This window comes from Canis lupus, chromosome 25 (genome assembly GCF_048164855.1).
Source record: "Canis lupus baileyi chromosome 25, mCanLup2.hap1, whole genome shotgun sequence".
In the NCBI taxonomy this organism is placed as follows: domain Eukaryota; kingdom Metazoa; phylum Chordata; class Mammalia; order Carnivora; family Canidae; genus Canis; species Canis lupus.
The window spans coordinates 40,921,221-40,934,598 of NC_132862.1; the positions used below are offsets into that span (position 1 = coordinate 40,921,221).

Here is a 13,378-nt window from a genome sequence, read left to right on the forward strand (position 1 = left end):
TAGACACATGGGGTCCTGTGAGGTCTTACCGTGCACCCCTGACACTGGGGATGTAAGGTCAGCAAAGTGCGGGCTTGACCCACCCAGGTTCGGCCTCGCGGGCGCCTGGACAGATGCGCTCCCGCTGCAGACTTTTCCTCCAGTGTGTTGTGAGCGCTCTTCCAGCCTAGGCCACGTGCTTGGCCTGCGAAGCCAATTTATCGAGAATCCCCTCACCCTTAGTATCTAATCAAGCTCCTCTTCCTCCACCCTCTGAATTTTGTCCAGCTCCCCTTCCTCCATTTTTTTTTTTTTTTTTTTAAGATTTTATTTATCCATGAGACACACAGAGAGAGGCAGAGACACAGGCAGAGGGAGAAGCAGGCTCCCTGCGGGGAGCCCGATGCAGGACTCAATCCCGGGAGTCCACACCCTGGGCCGAAGGCAGGTGCTCAACCACTGAGCCAAGCAGGTGCCGCTCTTCCTCCACTCTTGATTTCAAGTTCCTCTCCCCCTCTCCCTTGATAGCTAACCAACTTCCTCTTAGTTTCCATTCCCTCCCTCCCCCACACCCCCTGGCTGTAAAACTCCGCTGTATTTGAATTCAGAGTCTCTCCTCCACGTTGCAATAGTCTTGACCTCAGTTGCAGTAGTCTTAAGTAAAATCTTCCATACCATTTTTTTAAGGTTTAATTTATGTATGGGGTGGGGGGCGGGGAGAAGAACAGAAGTAGGCAGAGCGGCAGGCAGAGAGAGAGGGAGCAGCAGGCTCCTGGATGGGCAGAAAGCCCGACGTGGGGCTTGATCCCAGGATCCTGGATGACCTGAATTGAAGGCAGACGCTTAGGCAACTGAGCCACCCGAGTGCCCTTTCCTCACCATTTTTTAAAGAGCATCTGGTGAATAATGTTTCTTTAACAGCTTTCAGGGCCTTGAAAGAGCTATTTAACCTCTCTCTCTCTCAGTTTCGTGATACGTAAAATGAGATAACAGGTAAAGCTTACCTGTGCTAGCTTTACAATGACAGAACTTAATAATGTTGGCCTACATATTGTTTTCCATCCGTTTTTTACTTACATTCTCATATTTAATAATGCGTTTTCCCCCAATTATATATACAAAGATGGGTTTAGAGAAGTCAAGTGATGCATGGGATCATAAGCACACATTTCAAAAGTTTCACATGTGTGATCACATTTGGCTCTCAGGACAAGTCCGAGGTACACAACAGGGTCTCTTCACTTAAGATGCTAGGGATCTGGTCTGGAGAGAAAATAAGCAATTATTCTAGGTTCACAGCTGGTCCGTGGTGGCACACGACTGGTTTAGTTATTCTCAAACCTTCCCACACATTGGAATCATCTAAGACCCTTTGAATGCCAGGCTGCACCCCAGAACAATTAAATCTAAGACTGCAGGAGGGATCCAGACATCAGTAATTTCTTTAATCCCCAGCTGTTTCCAATGTACAGCCAGCCTCAAGAACTAGAAGTTTAAGGCAGTGCTTCTCAAACTTGAATGGGCCTATGAATCACCTGGGGATCTAGTTAAAGTGATTCTGATTTAATAGATTGGGAGTGGGGGCCAAACTGAGCATCTTTAACAAGCTTCCAAGGAAACAGGCATTTTCAGAATAAGGGCAAAGGGATAATTCAGAGGGTCTTAAAAGGGGGCCAAAATTACCATGGGAGTATGCTGCCTACGCATAGTAGATAGTTCATATAAAGGTGCCGAATGCCTGAATGAATAAATCGGTCCAACGGATTCTCCTGGAACTTTGAACTAGAAAAAGGAAATTAATTAGGTAGTTATATGTGAGGGCTAAAGAGAAAAAGCATCAAAAGAAACCTAAGATTGAGCTATGAGGAGCATGCAGACTGAAACTATGAAGAAACAGAAGCCACAAATAATATATGCTCAAGAACAGATTTACAGAGTAGGGAGTAAGAACAAGCAAAGGTAATGGAAGAAACCAGTAAACACACAAACAGAAGCAGACTTAAGCATGTAATGCAGAGACCACCTGGTTCTTAGACTCTCGGGCTGCCCTGATACTAGATACTCTGCAGGTTCTGTTTTTACAGTAAAACCTTTTTTTAAAAAAATAAATAAATAATAAAAATAAATAAAAACCTTTTTCTCTTCGAGGTAGTCTGAGTACATTTCTACAGCTTAATTAAAAACATCCACTTTGTCTCTTTTAACACTCAAAATAACTGCAAGGTATGAATTGTTTTTACTTTATAGATGAAGAAATTAAGGCACAGAGAAGCCAACTGATTTCTTATCTGAAGATCTCAAAACTGAGTTTGACCCCAGAAACGTTTGCTCCAGGTGGTATCAAACCTATAACTATGAAGTTAAGTACTGGCTCTGTTTCATTATTTCCCTGGCTCCTATCAAAATGTTTAAAACACAGTAGGGCCTCAATTAAAATTTGTTAGATGCATGAATGAGGACTATTATAATCAACTTCTCAAATGCATCATACATCTAAAAAAATACCTGATACAAGGGGAGAGCATTAATTCAGGAGAAATTTGGAAAATTTAAAGTACCAGTATTAAAGAATTATGCAAGAAATATGTATAAAGTTTTCATAAACTTTAAGAACAAAAAAAAGTTGAGAAATGAGGGTCTTTGAAAGAATGGACATAATCTTGCATTATTCACTCAACAATTCCAGAATTGCTCTAAAGCTTTTTTTTTTTTTTTTTTAATTCTGTTTATTCATTAGAGACAAACAGAGGCAGAGGGAGAAGCGGCTCCATTTGGGGAGCCCAATGTGGGACTTGATCCCAGGACTCTGGGACCAAGCCCTGAACCAAAGGCAGACGCTCAACCCCTGAATCACCCAGGCATCCCTGCTCCTCAGCTTCTAAAATGAACACAAAGTTGGTTTAAATTTTGTTTAGATAGAAACTAGAAATAACCACTGATAGACTTCCATTGACAACCTATCAAATCACATATGCCTGTTTTTTAAAAAAGGAAAAATAGTGCTTTGTTGTAGTATAGCGTATGATGGAATTCTGAATTAGTTAGGATGGGCCAAGTTGTGCTGAGGTAACAAATTAAGCCTGAAGTTTTCCATGGCTTAACTCATAAAAGTTTCTCTCTTGTGTAACATGTCTGACATGGATCAAAAGGGGCTTTGTTCTACATAGTCACTAAGGGATTAGGGTTGACAGACATATCAACTTAAATACATAGATTCATGATTCCTGGGCCAGGAAAGGAGAACAATTGAAAGTCTTGAACCGGGATGCCTGGGTGGCTCAGTGGTTAAGCATCCGGCTTTGGCTCAGGTCGTGATCCTGGAGTCCTGGGATCAAGTCCCACATCAGGCTCCCTTTATGGAGCCTGCTTCTCCCTCTGCCTATGTCTCTGCCTCTCTCTCTCTGTGTCTCTCATGAATAAATAAAATAAAATCTTTTTTTTATTTTTTTATTTTAATAAAATAAAATCTCAAAGAAAAAAAAACCTTGAACCAAATCTTAGATGCTTCCACTATGCACTGTCCAGAGCTATTGATATGGCCCTATTTAACTGCAAATTTGATGAGAAACATGGGGAACACAGAAATGTTTAGTAAGTAGACAATGCCATTAATACTGTGGATGGTGGAGTATCCCAGGATTCTGCCCTTAGCTCTCTTCTTTCCTTACCCATGTAGTCTCCTAGGTGATCCTATTAGTGTATATATATTATTTATATCTCCAGTCCACAATCCTCCTTCATTCCATTACCTACCCAGCTTGGATCTCCAGTGGGCATCTCAGGCCAACTTTGTCCAACACCAAATCTTGGAATTTTACCTCCTAAGACTGCTCACTCCTCCTCATGTCTTTCTCATTTGATGGCAATACCTCCTACCCAGTTTCCCTTGTAATCCTAGATTCTTTACCTTAACCTAACACTTCCCATCAAATTCATCACAGATTTCTGTAGGTTCAATAATGCAGTGAGTGCTAATCTTTTAGTCATGTTTTCAAATAAAGATTTAATTATAGTCTTCACTGAAAATGAGCCAAGTGTGATGTGGGATTAGGGAGGAAAGCGTGGGTTTTCATGTTTCCTAGGCATTTAAATACTTTCAACAATAGCATTAAGGGTGAAATTAATTATATTGGTGCCAAATGTTGGTCTGCTGGTTAATAGAGGAGTCAGTGAAGTTTCTATTCTTCTTATCTATAGTTTTTTTAACTAATGGTTTTTTTTCTTATTCTTAGATTAAGACTGAAATAGTTACAGACTTAAATCTATAGGACTTCAAAGATCTTTAAAGATAAACATCTTTGAAATTTATGGATACTCATTTTGTCAACTCATCCATGGTCATTTTGTATAAATGTCTCATGTGCTCAGGAAGAATGTGGGTTTATTCATTATGGGTGTAGAGCTCTATGTATGTCTGAATCAAGCTTACTTATTATGTTGCTCAATTCTTCATCAATCAATCAATAAATCTAAAAGCTAAGAAAAAAAAATTTCTGTGTGCTTTATCGCCGAGTTATGTGTTGAGTCCATCACTCTTCCTTGTGACCTTGCTACATCCTATTCTAGCTCCCTCATCTCTTGTCTGCATGACCATGGGAGCCTGTGCTCTTGTAGACTACATAGCATCTCCTACTCATGTGCCAAAGGGATGTCTTTATAATCAAGTCGTACCAGCCCCTTGCTGGAAAATTCTCTAATGGAGTCTCATTGTTGCTAGAACAAAGTCCCAACTATTTACTGAACTCCTACAAGGCCTATGTGACTTGGGCTCCCTCTAGGTCTCCACTCCCATCTCTCTGTCCACTGCCCTTCTTCACCAAGCCCTAGCTATCATCCTTCTTTCTGTTCCTCGACCACGACGTGCTCATTCCTGTCTCAGGGTCTTTGCAGTTTTTGTTCTTTCTGCTTACAAGGCTCTTTCCCAAGATGTTTAAGTGGTTATTCCCTTCCAGCTTTCAGATCCTGACTCAAGTCCCCTTGTCAAGAGGCCTTCACTCAAGCAAAGTAGCCTGCCTGGTCACTATCATCCCATTTTATCTGAAACTATCTCATGCATTTACTGTTTTTACAAGTTGATCACCTGTTTGTCTCTGCTGGCATGTAAATTCCTCGAGGCTAGGGTGTAGCTTGTTCTCTTTCCTGTCTTCAGTGCTTAGAGTAGTGCCAGACACATCATAGGAACTCAGTATTTACCACCATTGGAAATCATGTTCCTAAGGAATATCTATGATATGGTAACATTCCTCTGATTCATGATTAAATGAAAAAAAAAAAAGGATAGAAAACTATTCACTGTGAGCCTGATATTATAAGAAAAAATACATTTGAAAAAAAGACAAGAAGAAACATGTTATTTGTGTCAAAGATTTCCCTAGGTGATATTTATAATGTTAAAAATGCTTGTGCTGTTTTTATTACTAAGGGACTTTTTCCATAAATATATGCAAGATGCCTTTTAGAAGGAAAACCCATTCAGAGGGTGGCTGAGAGAGAATGTGTATATTGTTCTCTGTAGGTAGCCACTCGCCCATGCCAAGGCAAGCCAATTTAGGATTATTAGCATTTAATATAGTAGAACTGAATATTCAAAAAGAAATCTGAGTTGATGGGTATGTGTATTCTCGGTATTTGTTCTGTTTACTTTTACAGAGTTTGGCTCTGATTATGTTACTTTATGATTTTTTTTAAGGTTTTATGTATTTATCCATGAGAGACACAGAGAGAGGCAGAGACATAGGCAGAGAGAGAAGCAGGCTCCCGGCAGGGAGCCCAACGGAGGACTTGATCCCAGGACCCCAGGATCACGACCTGATCTGAAGGCAGATGCTCAACCACTGAGCCACCCAGGCATCCCTTCATTTTATTATTATAAGATAAAGCTGTATAAGACCAGAACAAAGACAAGAAAATGTTAAGACTAACAATGGACAGACAAAACTGACACCAGATACGATTATAAACTGAGAGACTCCAGGACCAACTAAGAATTGTGGTTTTGCAATTACCCAAGTTATTTCTAACAACACTACTCTGCTTTTTCCCTCTATTGCTTTTAAGTTGGAAATTAGAGTGGTTTATGCAAATTTAATAAAAGAGAAAGCCTTGGACTTTTACTGGCAGGGATTTCCTTGCCCCACCCACTGTCATAATTGATTACATGCCGTACCCTGATGGAAAAACAATTTCTAGGCCAATAGAAAATCACAAATACATGGTAAACCATCTGCTTTGTCCAGTGACTGAGAAATAATAATGTGACCGATGATCCGAGCAAGAAGGAGCTGCCAGTCCAACTGTGCCCAGTCCTCCATCATCTTGATGTCTGAAGGTGGAGGGAGATTTGTTTTGGCAGCCACTCTGCCAACATCTGACATCTGTCATCCATAGTTCTCCATTATTGCTTGTTCCAAAAAAATCATATCTGTCAGTCAAATAGCTTTTCTACTGATGGACAGTGGAAGGATGCCTTCTCAGCCTGACGTGCTTCTGGGGAACTCCCCTTTATTCGAATACATGTATCCACTAATCCCTTTTCATGCCTTGCCTTTGAGCTTGTCACCTACTGCGCAAAAGAACTTTCCCCAAGCCCGAGTTCATTGCTGTTTGGAAAAATGGCAGCAGCACAAGGAGAATACTATGAAAATTATAAATGCTCATGATGTTACTGCTATGAGATCAAGAGTAGCCTCCTCCATCAGGATCCACAGACAAACAACCACCCCCTCCACCCTGGCCTCCTGGGAAATTAACAATTGCATATATAACACCTTTAAAAACAATTCACACAGTATTGATATGTTTGCATGTATTCAGATTGGCCAATTCCTGTTCTTCTTATGTAGTACACTTTACGTGAACTAACTTAATCTTCTTAATCCAGTGAGGTTTCCTGTTTTATAAAAGAACAAGGAAAGTCAGAGATCTTCCTGCTACTCAGTGGAAACCCAGGGATTCAAACCTAGATCTTCTTGCTTAAGTGAGACTCTGTCCACTACGACACCCTGACTCCCCATCACAATACATGTGACAATTTATATGAAACATACAAATGTATGATATAGTCAATAATACTGCAGGCAGAGAGCCAGGACCAGTGTGGGGGGTGGAGGGTAGTGAGTGGGAAGGCCAAGGGTCTTACTTTTGCCACAGCTCTGTCAGAATGCTAAGGAAAAAAGAAGACTTTTACGACCCTAAAATCCCGGTCTCTTGACCCTAGTATCTGTAAAGATTTAGAGTATGAAGCAAATAAGGTGGTAGGAAATGACATATCAAAGCAAATCTTCCATAGTGTCTTCATTTTGACTTTACAGAGATATATGGAAAATACAATAATTGTTTTTGCTTTTTTTTTCAATTTTTTTTTGTGACCTCTATACCCAATGTGGGGCCCAAACTCATGACCCCTGAGGTCAAGAGTCACATGCTCTTCCAACTGAACCAGCCAAGCACCCCTGAATTATTGTTTTTAGACTATCTAAAGCATCAAGACTTTCCAGGAAAGTATTAACCAAGATGCTCAGAAGCTCACTAAACTAAGCCACAAATGGAAAGCTGCAGAAGCCTTGTTCTCAGACCACTTCAGTGCCTCCAGTGCTGGGCAATCCTAACCTAAGATTGGCATGAACCCTTGCAGGGCCTTTGGCAACTACAATCCTGGTAGGATAGGATTTTTTGAATAGTAGTCAGTGTTTTTCCTACAGTATTTTTCCCCTGAATTTTTTGGTCCTTTATCCTGTGTCCCCTTTTTTAGGGACGGGAAAGTGACAAGAAAGAGGCTAGGAAAAGAATCTCTGTCCCTAGAGGATAATGAAAGTAATCTTGACATAAATAAAGGCTTAAGTGACTGTGTCGTGAAGGCTCCTGCCCTGGACTAGAAAAATTCTCCTGAAAAGAAAGAAAAGAAAAGAAAAGAAAAGAAAAGAAAAGAAAGAAAGAAAGAAAGAAAGAAAGAAAGAAAGAAAGAAAGAAAGAAAGAAAGAAAGAAAGAAAGAAAAATTCTCCTGGCTGAGAGGAAGGGAAGGAGTGTCAGTGGGTCTCTAAGTAGGGACAAATTAGTGATGTGATTTTTCTAAATGAAATAAGCTTTGTGGTTTGGGGGAAAGGAGGCACTGCTCCTTTCACAGGAGGAGCTCCCCTGGAGGTGGAGAGACCCCAGAGAAGCAGTAGCTGTGCAGTTCCCTGGACAGTCCCAGCCGAGTTTGGGAACAGCAGAATATTTCTTTTATGTTCCAGAATAGCAAAAAAATCACCGAGAAAGGCCCAGTAGCAGTGTTTGCAATTTTCTTGAAATATTTCAGAATATGTGGACTCCATGTGTGATTCAAGTAAGCTATAACCCAGATGCTACAAGCGTTCTTAGTTGGCTCCAGCTGCTATAATGGAATACCATCAGTGGGATGGCTTGAACAGCAGACATTTGTTTCTCACAGTTCTGGAGGCTGGAAGTTCAGGACTGGGTGCCAGCATAGTCAGGTTCTGGTGAGAGCCCTCTTCTGGGTGGTGGACCACCTGCTTCTCTTTGTATCCTCACGAGGTGGAGAGAGAGCTAGCTAGCCCTCTGCCTGCTTCTTATAAGGGCCCTAATCCTATCTGTAACCCAATCACCTCCCAATGTCCCCACCTCCAAATACCATTACAACTGGGGGGGGGGGGGGACAGGGACACAAATATCCAGTCCATAATATGTCTCAATCAAGAATGTACAGTCTAAGGGTGGTCCAGAGGGAGAATCATAGTCCACAGGAACTTCAGTTACCGGTGTCTTGACAGATCATGGATACTTTAATTAGCGTCCTGAATTTAAGAAATGAGGCTGTATTGGTGAAAATAACAACCTGTCAATGATAACAATGCAAGTTAGCTCTGGGCCTCCCTGAAATCAAGATGGGTATATTGACAAGCCGAAGCCATCTCAGAGGTACTCCCCACCGCTGAATAAATAGCCAGCACCTCGTATCTTAAACAGTCTTCTGTCCAGCCATAGGATCGGGAGGCCTTCTGATCACTTGTTTCTGATTCTAAAGAGAATCCTAGCTTTGGAATATTTACCTGGAGGAAGGAAACCTTCATGCAAGGTGTCAGTAGAGACAGAGTCCTGTGCCATTACAGCACTGGGGGACAGAAGGTATTAAGCATTTAGGGCCTGCTGTGTCAGCTAGTGTCTGTATGGAGGTGCTGCAAAATTTAGTCCAAGCTTTGCTTTCACTGTAAGTTGATAGCAAGATTGCAACGGAGTGGCCAATGCTCACACACTTCAAATTTTCTAATGGCTACAAATATCGACCAGGAGACTAAGAATTTACTTACGTCAGTATGCAACGTCATCGATCCTGAAAGGGCTCTGCAGGCTTGAACTGGAGGCCTGAGGATCACATCTCCATCCCTCCCCTCCATCCCACCCTGAGGGCTGGGGCTAGGCAAACCTAAAGGAGAATGCAAACCTGGGAAGACAGAGGACACACTGAATGGCCTGAAAGGCAGATTCTTCTAGTAAAAACTAGTTAGGGGAAAATAATTATATCCCTACACATCTGAGTTCTGGGCGGACAATCATAGTGGCTACACATTTACAAACGACAGGTACTGGGAGGAACCTACCTGAACAGAATCACTGCTTCTCGGTTTAGAGGCAAGGCAAAAATGCCACTTTCAGAGTTTAAATCCACCAAACACTTCTCCTTAGACTTCAAAGCCCTTTTTTTCTCTTTGGACCTTGTCTTCATTGAAGGGAACATTCCATTGGGTGATTTTAACGAGTGGTATCCTGGGGTGGGGTGGGGGGTGGATACGTACCATTTAAGTCAGCCACAGCTGGGTTCTGGTCCAACTCTGATAACTTACCCTGAGCTGCGTGACCCTCCAGACACTTCATCACAAAATGAAGTATCAGATGCATAGTCAGTTGTGTGGATTACATAGGTTGCTCGGGAAGGACTCCTTTAAAACCACAAAATGCTGCCTTATTGGCTGGGCTGAGTAGGTAAACAATTGGTACCTGCCGGTGACATTCATTTTTAAAGACTGAATTAGGTGCCTGTCTCACATACCACCTTAGCCTGAGGACTGTTACTATTTATCAAGCTCTGGCTATATGCCAGGCATGCTGAAGCGCTCAAATGGATTAACTCAGGAAGTACTATTATTATTTTGCCCCATTTCAAAGATGAAGGACCCGGCTCACTACAAAGCTAGTGTAGTGGACCAATGGGGATTCCAGAGCAGGAAGCCTGCAAGAGTGCTGTGTTGTTTGCCACTACATTCAGTAGCAGGCGTCCTGTGACTTGTCTGTTTCTGCCATTGACCATTGAGATCAAGCAGTGCAGGGACGTTGTTCCTGGAAAAGTAGATGCTGAAGAAATATTTGTTGAATGAGGTTTTTGGTGCAGAATGCCTGGCATCTGACCAGCCCTATACAGTCTGTTGGAAGAATGAGCAGTGCCAGGGAGCCCTACATGTCACTTTAATGGACAAGATCACTGAAATAGCCACGGGATTTGTATTGTATCAACAGATCTAAAAATCTTAGAGGGGCATCTTCTTGTGGGGTCACTGAGATACCACAAGAAGGAAAAGTGGCTACAGAAACAGAGAAAAAGCTCATCTTGAACCCTGTCCACCTGGCCTACCTGCAGACCTCAGTGTGGACTGAGTACTAGGCTCTGGAAGGAATTTCAAAAATCTGGCCCAGCACCCAGGTATCTGATAACTAAAAACCCATAAAGAGGGAAAGGATATTATGAAGCCTCATGAGGAGTAGAGGTCTGTAGTCTGTATTTGGGACAAAAAAGTGGAGGGAGAGTCCCAGACCTGTACTGCTCCACCTGAGGCGTGCAGGGGGTCCTACTTCATAGCAGACTGGTAAGACAGAAACATTTCAGAGGCTGCAGAGGTGCAAGCACGGTAGGGGGCACGCAAGTGATGTCAATGAGTGAACCAGGTTCAGTGGGTGTTGGGGAGCAGAGAAGGGGTCAGACCATCCTTGGCTGCAGCCCTGACTGCCCCTCAGGCCGGTCGTTGCCAGGACGTGGATTTACCAAGAGTAGTTAAAATCCTGACTTGTATGTGAAAGCTCTCATCTTACGTTAGCAAGTAAGTCCAAGGCAACTTATATCACAGTGGGCGCCCAGCTGAGTATGTCCGCAGGCTGCCAGGTGGCCAATCACAGAGAGGAACGAGAAGTCATGAATCCCACCAACCATTCCCAGATGGAGTCAGAATGTCGTAGTAGTAGTAACTGAGAGAGAAGCAGGTGAGGGAACCGCTGGGCCCTCCCGTGGCCAGAGAGAGGGCTTGGTTCTGGGCAGTCTCCCTGCACCTGGCTGTGCAGGGATCAGTTTGTAAGTTGTTCTCACCTGGGGTGTTAGCGCCACCTAGTGGACTTGCCAGGAAGCACCGCATGTTTAGACCTCGACTCCACAAAGGGGCCAGAGGGTAATCAGGGATGAGGGCGACATGTCAGAGAAAGCCAAGGCAAATCACAAGTGAGATGGAAGCCATGTTTTGGATAATCAGAAACTCAAAGCTCCAGGGGGATGCTGAGATGGGGTCAGAGGGGACAGCCGACCTCTGCCTTGCCTTCTCAGGCCACTAGGGCTGCTTGACTGAGCCTGCAGTCAGAGCTGATGGACCTTGCCTGTCCTCTGTCCTCCGTGCGGGGGAGGCCCCCAGGGCCCTGAGTGTGAAAGCCACCAATCATCCTCTGGAAAGTACCAGCCTTAGTTCTTTGAGCCTAGGACGAATTAGGTGGGTGGGAATCCCAAATTAGTGTTTGTAGCTGAGTTCATCCTGTTTTGTGAGGATAATGTCTGTTTGCATTTCAAATTCGTTATATTATGTATGTTCGTCAAGCTATTTGAATATTTTCCCTTCACTTTTAATTTGCATTACCCATCCATTTCCCATCCTTTTATTTTTGGACAAGGTCATATTGTTTCTACTGTTGTTTCCAAACTGTGCTGCATCTCACCAGAAGGGTTTTCCTAAAACTCATTTGCTTCGGGAAACCCATCCTGTCGCCTGCACCATAGTAGCAGGGAAGAAAAAATCAGGTGTGATACTCAGTTTTGAATACTCGTTTCATGGCAGTGTGTTGAGTATTAGTAAGCCAATTGGGACGCTTTATTTTGGTGTTACCTCTGTGTACTGCATAAAAGTTCCTGATCTTTAGGAAAGTCGTAAGAAACATGAAAGTAGTCAGTAGAGCACAAAAGACCTGGTATTTCTAGTTCTTCACTCCATTGCTCCTTCCACTTTGAGAAAGTGCACTTTTGTCTTTGCCTCAGGTTTGAGATTTTTCAAGTGTATGATGAGATGCCTCTGAAAGAGCATGTAAAGGGGCCCTTAGATTTATCACTAGCCAGCTGTGGGGAATGGAGTGCCAGCTTTGTCAGCTTCCTTCCCACCCTTAAACATCCACAGTTCTGAATGGGAGAAGCCTGCGGGGCTACCGGATGGCATTTGGAAGGAGTGGTGTTATAGTGTTAGTAACAGATAGGCACCAATACTGCAGGCCAAACAGTTGGGGGACGAGGGGGGAGGGACCCAGCTGTATAACAGGTCAGGTGGTACAGAAGAGAATTCCATGGATGGTTAAGAGTGGCAACCAGAGTCATTGGAAACTCCCAAGAGACCTCGCAGACTCCACTAGGCAGAAACTCAAGAAAAAAAGCTATTCCTGCTTGTCACCATTGGTGACTGTCAGTGGGGGATGGAGATAAAGGAAAATTTCTAGGGTCCTTGTATGATTAGAAATCCTGTTTAGTGGAGTTACTTAACAGGCAATGTCTTAATCTGGACTTTCCAAATGACCAGTATTAATATTACTGTTGCAGTTCAGGTCAGAAATAAGCTGGAAACAGCCTCCAATGCCTCTGAGAGAGACAGAGAACTCTACCAAGCAGGAATGTTTATAGCAACATCAAAATGGCTATGAAGCCATTGCCCTTTGCATTACTCATCACTTTTGTGAAAAAGGCTGGTCTGAGGAGCTGAGGTCCACAAGCAGCTAGGACCGGGGCCTGGCAATTCATTAAGTGTTGACTCTCCTACCCTCTTCCTAGGCTCTGTCTCACCACTCCTCCCCCAAGAGTAATTATGGCCCAGTCCTCACAGGAGAGTTAAAGGCCAGATCAGGAATCAGGTGGGAGCTGTGAAGAGTGGCAGACTGGAGCCAAGAAACCTACAGACGTAGAGTTCTCCAGAGACTGCCCAGAATCTGGAGATGGCACCCAGTGCCTCTGGCACCTCCCAAGGCAGGAAATACTCACTCATAACAAGAGTGAATAGCTGGCAATAATCAGGACTTAAGCCCAGTCGTAACAGCAGGGATTTGCCCACCTCAGGAAGGTGGGCTGAAGCTTCTAGTTTATGACCCAGCTCCCCAGGGGACCCAAAATGGAGA

The 13,378-nt window shown here is 43.3% G+C and overlaps 1 long non-coding RNA gene across 1 annotated transcript; it reads left to right on the forward strand.

The window, feature by feature from the left end:
* Positions 1-2,050: 2,050 nt before the first annotated feature.
* Positions 2,051-6,769, forward strand: LOC140617628 (uncharacterized). The gene is made up of 2 exons (XR_012017808.1): positions 2,051-2,313; positions 5,669-6,769. It is a non-coding gene; the product is annotated as an uncharacterized lncRNA (long non-coding RNA).
* Positions 6,770-13,378: the final 6,609 nt, after the last annotated feature.